Source organism: Orycteropus afer, unplaced genomic scaffold, assembly GCF_000298275.1.
Source record: "Orycteropus afer afer isolate SDZICR_OR568_19922 unplaced genomic scaffold, OryAfe1.0 scaffold00658, whole genome shotgun sequence".
Taxonomy (NCBI): domain Eukaryota; kingdom Metazoa; phylum Chordata; class Mammalia; order Tubulidentata; family Orycteropodidae; genus Orycteropus; species Orycteropus afer.
In genome coordinates, this window is record NW_006922245.1 from 619,758 (window position 1) to 625,311 (window position 5,554).

At 39.6% G+C, this 5,554-nt stretch overlaps 1 pseudogene; it reads right to left on the minus strand.

Moving 5' to 3' along the window:
* The window catches only part of LOC103210823, a 1,965-nt pseudogene extending 224 nt beyond the window's left edge, over positions 1-1,741 (minus strand).
* Between the last annotated feature and the right edge of the window lie 3,813 nt (positions 1,742-5,554).

The following is a 5,554-nucleotide window of genomic DNA, read 5'->3' on the forward strand; positions in this document are numbered from 1 at the left end:
TTAGCTTTAGCAAACACATTTATTTTCTTATAGTTCAGAAGGGTAGAAGTCCAAGTTCAAAGTGCCAGCTCTGGAGGCTGTGTGAAGGCCCCTCGACCTTGGCTTCAGCTCTGCCTCTTGCACTCAGTTTACTGGAGCTGGAGGTATCTCTTAACTCAAGAAGCTGCTGAGGCTGACAAACCCAATGTCAACAAGTGAAATGGCACAGTCCCAAGATTATTAAGCAACACAGCAGGCCACTAGTTCAACTCTAGAAACAGTCTCAAGATTGGCAGAGAATATGGCACAGCACTGAGATGAAGACTTGACCAAATGCAGGATCCAGGTATGCCAAAAAGGTCAAGACTTTTCTAAAATTGTCTTCTATACTGGAAGCAGACCACATCCCTATGGCAACTACTCAGCTGCTCACCGTGGAGTTGATTACCAGTCTTATCACTGGGAATAACTATATCCAGCTGCTTGTTCTCACAAGTCTGGGTCAAGAGTCGAGCCACTTCCTTTTCAGGCTGGCAGTAGTGCCCACTAGTTATGAGTGCATCCCCCTGCCTGTTAGTCCTCTGCTTGACCAAAGGCAACCCCACCCAACCACCCAACCATTTTTACCAGCTTCTGCCATGGCCTGTTGTCTTTCAGTAGAGTCAGGTAACACTGCAAAGCAGGAGAATCCAGCCAAGAAGACAGCCAGGTGACCTTAGCCCTATAGTCCTACCAGAAAATGCCAGCCCCAAAAGGCCAAAGCCAGAAGCAGCAAAGCACCCAGTAGTCTAAGAAAACAGGTGAATAGTCCTACACAATAGCAAAACTCCTGACTCAGAAACTAGAATATTACCTGGGCCAAACCCCTCAGCTGCCCAGCCCAGACTCCCACCCAGATTTTAAAAAGGTCCAGATCACTGCCTTTCAGCTGCCTGCATGCATAGATGAGATGCCCACAAGTTTCCACATATTCTCCCACCAATACAAGCAGTTCAATCAGCCACCAGAAGCCTGCTTGTCCAGGCTGACATAGTTCTGCTCCTCGCCACAAACCCAGGCCTCTACACCTGTCTGACTTCTTTCCCACCCAGCTGATGTCTGTCTTCCAGAGGGCCAGTGATTTCTGTGTCCACCCTCTTGAGTATCCTCCTTGGTTAGAAGGCATTGCCACTGTCTCTGGGATGGAGGTGTCTTTCCACTGGGCACACATGAAAAGTCACTGGTGAACTTAAGAGGTTCCTCATCAAACCTCTCTTCCAACTCTTCATCCTCCTGCAAGGCTGGAGAGATACAGTGCTGGCAGAAGTTGCTAGAAGAGCTATCTCCTCCCTCAGAGTAATGACCTTCAGGGATTCCAGGGGTTCCTTGGCAGTTGCAAATAGATGGAATGGAAAGAAAAGAAGGGTTCCCATCCTCTTAATAATACCCAGCCTTACTCTCTCTTGAGAGTCCTGTTCCGCTCGACTCCTTCTGAAGATATCTTATTCTGATCAGGATCCTCTCTATTCCTGGGAGGTCCTGAACCGCTTGGGGGGCCATGGCTTGGATATCACCAGTGGGCTGGATTTGGGGGCTGTGTGTACTTAGGATCTGATTGCTCCGTGAGGCAGCCAGTACCATTAAGACCAGTCTCTTCTGAGTCCCTGGGTCCTGAGAATGAAAGTGTGTCAGGGTCCACGAAGGGTCCTAAAGTCCCGAGGGAAGCACCATCACTGTGTTGGGCTCCACACAACGCTCTTCCTGCGGGATGCTTCTGGGCCATGACCCTGGGGCTTCCTGAGGGTTTTAGGTCACAGCCATCATGGTAGGTTCTGATGCTAAAGTGCAGCAGTAACTCCTCCTCTAGCAGCTGGGACTGGGGCCAGGGAAAACTATGGGAGCAGCCTATTTCCCTTTCTTGTCTTATTGCCTTAGGTAGGACTTCCAGTACAATAGTGAATAAGAGTAGTGAAAAATGGCATTCTTGCCTCATTCTCAAGGAAAATATTCTCAATCTTTCTCCACTGAGAGTAATGTTGGCTGTTGGTTTTGCATATATGCCCTTGATTATGTTGAGGAATTTCCCTTCTATTTCTGGGAGTTTTTATCAGGAAAGGGTGTTGGATTTTATTAAATGCTTTTTCTGCATTGATTGAGATGATCATGAGATTCTTTTCCTTTCTTTTATTTATGTGCTGCATTATGTTGATTGATTTTCTAATGGTGAACCATCCTTACATACCTGGTATGACCTACTTGATTATAGTATATAATTTTTTGATATATTGTTGAACTATTCTGGCCAAAATTTTGTTTTGAATTTTTGCATTTATGTTCATGAAGGATATAGGTTATTAATTTTCTTTTCCGGTGGTGTCTTTGCCTGGTTTTGGCATCACAGTTATGATAGCTTCATAGAACAAATTAGGGATTATTCCTTTCTTTTCTACATTCTGGAGTAGTTTGAATTGAATTGCTATTACCTCTTCTCTGAATGTTTGATAGAAGTCGCTAGTGAAGCTATCTGGGCCAGGGCTTTTATTATTTCTCAACATTTTTTTTAACAACTTCTTAAGTTTCTTCTTTTGTTACAGGTTGGTTTAAATTTTCTACCATTTTCTGTGCCAGCTTAGGCAGGTACTGTGTTTCTAAAAATTTGTCCACTTTTCTAGATTTTCAAATTTATTGGAGTATAGTTTTCCATAATATTCTGTTATGACCCTTTTTACCTCACTAAGTTCTCTTATAATGTCATTTGTCTCATTTCTTATTTTGGTTATTTGCGTCATCTCATTTTTTACCTTTGTCAGTCTGGACAGTGATTTGTCAATTTTATTCATCTTCTCAAACAACATCTAGTCTTTTTTCTTTCTATTATTCTTCTGTTTTCTATTTCATTTTCTTCTGATCTGATCTTTATTAATTCCTTATTTGGTGATTGTGGACTTCTTTTTTTTTTTTCCCCCCTAATTGTTTGGGTTGTAAGATTAAGCTATTGATTTTGGCCCTTTCTTTTTTTGTGATGAGTGCATTTATTGCTTTAAATTCTCCTCTAAGCACTGCTGTTGCTTACAACAAAGGTATTGGTATGTTGTGTTTTCATTCTTATTTGATTACAAGAATTTTTTAAACTTCATTTTTAATCTCTTCTATCACCCAAACTGAGCTCTGGTAGCACAATGCCTAAGGCATGTGATTGCTAACTAGAAGATTGGTAGTTCAAACCCACGGAAACAAAACTGGGCAATCTACTTCCATAAAGATCTACCACCTCGGAAACCCAATGAGGGTTGCTATAATTCGAATCGATTCAATGACAGTGGGGTTTTTTTTGGTATCACCCAAACTACCAGTGGTCTGTCAGTTTGTCATATTGTACTGGCTTACGTGTTGCTATGATGTTGGAAGTTTTGCCACCGGTATTTAAAGTATACCAGAATCACCCATGGTGCACAAGTTTCAGCAGAACTTGCAGGCTAAGACACACTAGGAAGAAGAATGAGGCAGTCTACTTCTAAAAAAAATTGGCCAGTGAACACCTTATGACTGAGTAGCAGTAGAACATTTTCTGTCATAGTGTTGGAAGGCAGTTAGAAGGCACTCAAAATACGACTAGGGAAGAGCTTCCTCAAAGTAGAGTTGGCTTTAATGACATGGATGGAGTAAAGCTTTCAGGACCTTCATTTGCTGATGTAGCATGACTCAAAATGAGAAGAAACAGCTGCAAACATCCATTAATAATCAGAACATAGAATGTACAAAGTTTGAATGTAGGAAAATTGGAAGCTGTCAAAAATGAAATGATACACAAAGTTCAATATCCTAGGCATTAGTGAGCTGAAATGAACTGGTATTTGCAGTTTTGAGTAGGACAATCACATGAGCTACTTTGCCTGGAATGACAAATTGAAGAGGAATGATGTCACATTCATTGTCAAAAAGAACATTTCAAGATCTTTCTTGAAGGACAATGCTATCAGTGATAGGATAATATCTAAAGCATACAAGGAAGACCAGTTAATGATTATTATTCAAATTTAAGCACCAACAACTAAAGTCAAAGATTAAGAAATTCAATATTTCTACCAACTTCTGCAGTCTGAAATTGACAAACATGCAATCAAGATGCCGCTATTTACCAGCTGTGTTATCTTGAATGAGTCATAGCCTCTTGGAGTCTCTTTCCTCCAAAATGTTAAAAACAATATAATATTTTTTGTATGCCTACCATGTGCCAATCCACCAGCCACTCCTCGGAAGGAAGGTTGGGCAATCTACTTCTGTAGTGATACCACCCAAAGGGGGGGGTCGCTATGAGTAGGATATGACTCTACGGCAGTGGGTTTGATTTGGTTTTGGTTTACCATGTGCCAAGAAATTAATGAAGCAACTCCATGAGTTACATAATATTTTTCTCCCTATTTTACCTATGTTATAAGAATGAGATGAGTTAACATATTTAAAATATACAGCACTATCCTTGGTACATTTGACCCTTGATTAATATTACTGAATCACAAAATACCCTTCTGAAAATAATATATTATCCCAATGTCTCTTGGGCACAAGATTTCAGTGACTAAATTCCAAGTTTGCATTTGTGTCTTCAGTGGTATTGATTCCATTACATTGTCATAAGCTAGTGGAAAAAGAAGAGAGAGGACATGATGCTGAAAATAAATGATGCATGCAAACCAAGAGATGACCAGATTAAGGCAGACATATGCTAATAAAATGTTTTATGGAGAAAAGTGATGAGAGTACTGTGATTTCACCAAACATGTAGTACTCTAGGCCTGTGCAACCAGTGCAATGGCAGTCAAGGACATACTTGCATTGTAAGCAGTGACCTAGTTTCAGCAAAACAACATCATCCATTTCATTAAATTGTTTATTTTAACTTTGTTACTGTTATGCTTTTCTTTGCACTTAAACCACTGCTTTATTTGGGTTTTACAAATCATTGAATATGCAAAACATATCTGGTTATGTTTGTATGTTTAAATAACATTATAATGAAAAAATATATATCAACAACAACAGCATAAAAGATGCATTGCTATCTATTAGTGATTAGAATGTGAAAGTTGGAAACAAAGAAGAAAGACCAGTTGTTGGAAAATATGGTCTTGTTGATAGAAACTACAAAGAGATCACATGATAGAATTTTGCCAGATCAATGACTTATTCATTGAAAATATCTTTCTTTAACAACATAGATGGTGATTATATAAATAGACTTCATCAGATGGAATACACAGGAATCCAATCAAATCTGTGGAAAGAGAGAATGGAGAAGCACACTATCATCAGTCAGAACAAGGCCAGGAGTCAACTGTGAAGTAGACCATAAATTGATTATATAAAAGCTCAAGTTGAAGCTGAAGAAATTTAAAACATGTCCATGAGAACCAAAATATGACCTAGAGTTTATCCCACATGAATGTAGAGACCATCTCAAGAATTGATTTTTGTGCATTGAACACTAATGAATGGAGACCAGATGAATTGTGGGATGACCTCAGGAACATCATAGATGAAAAAAGCAAAAGGTCATTAAAAAGATTAGAAAGAAAGAAAAAAAAAAAGTCAGAAG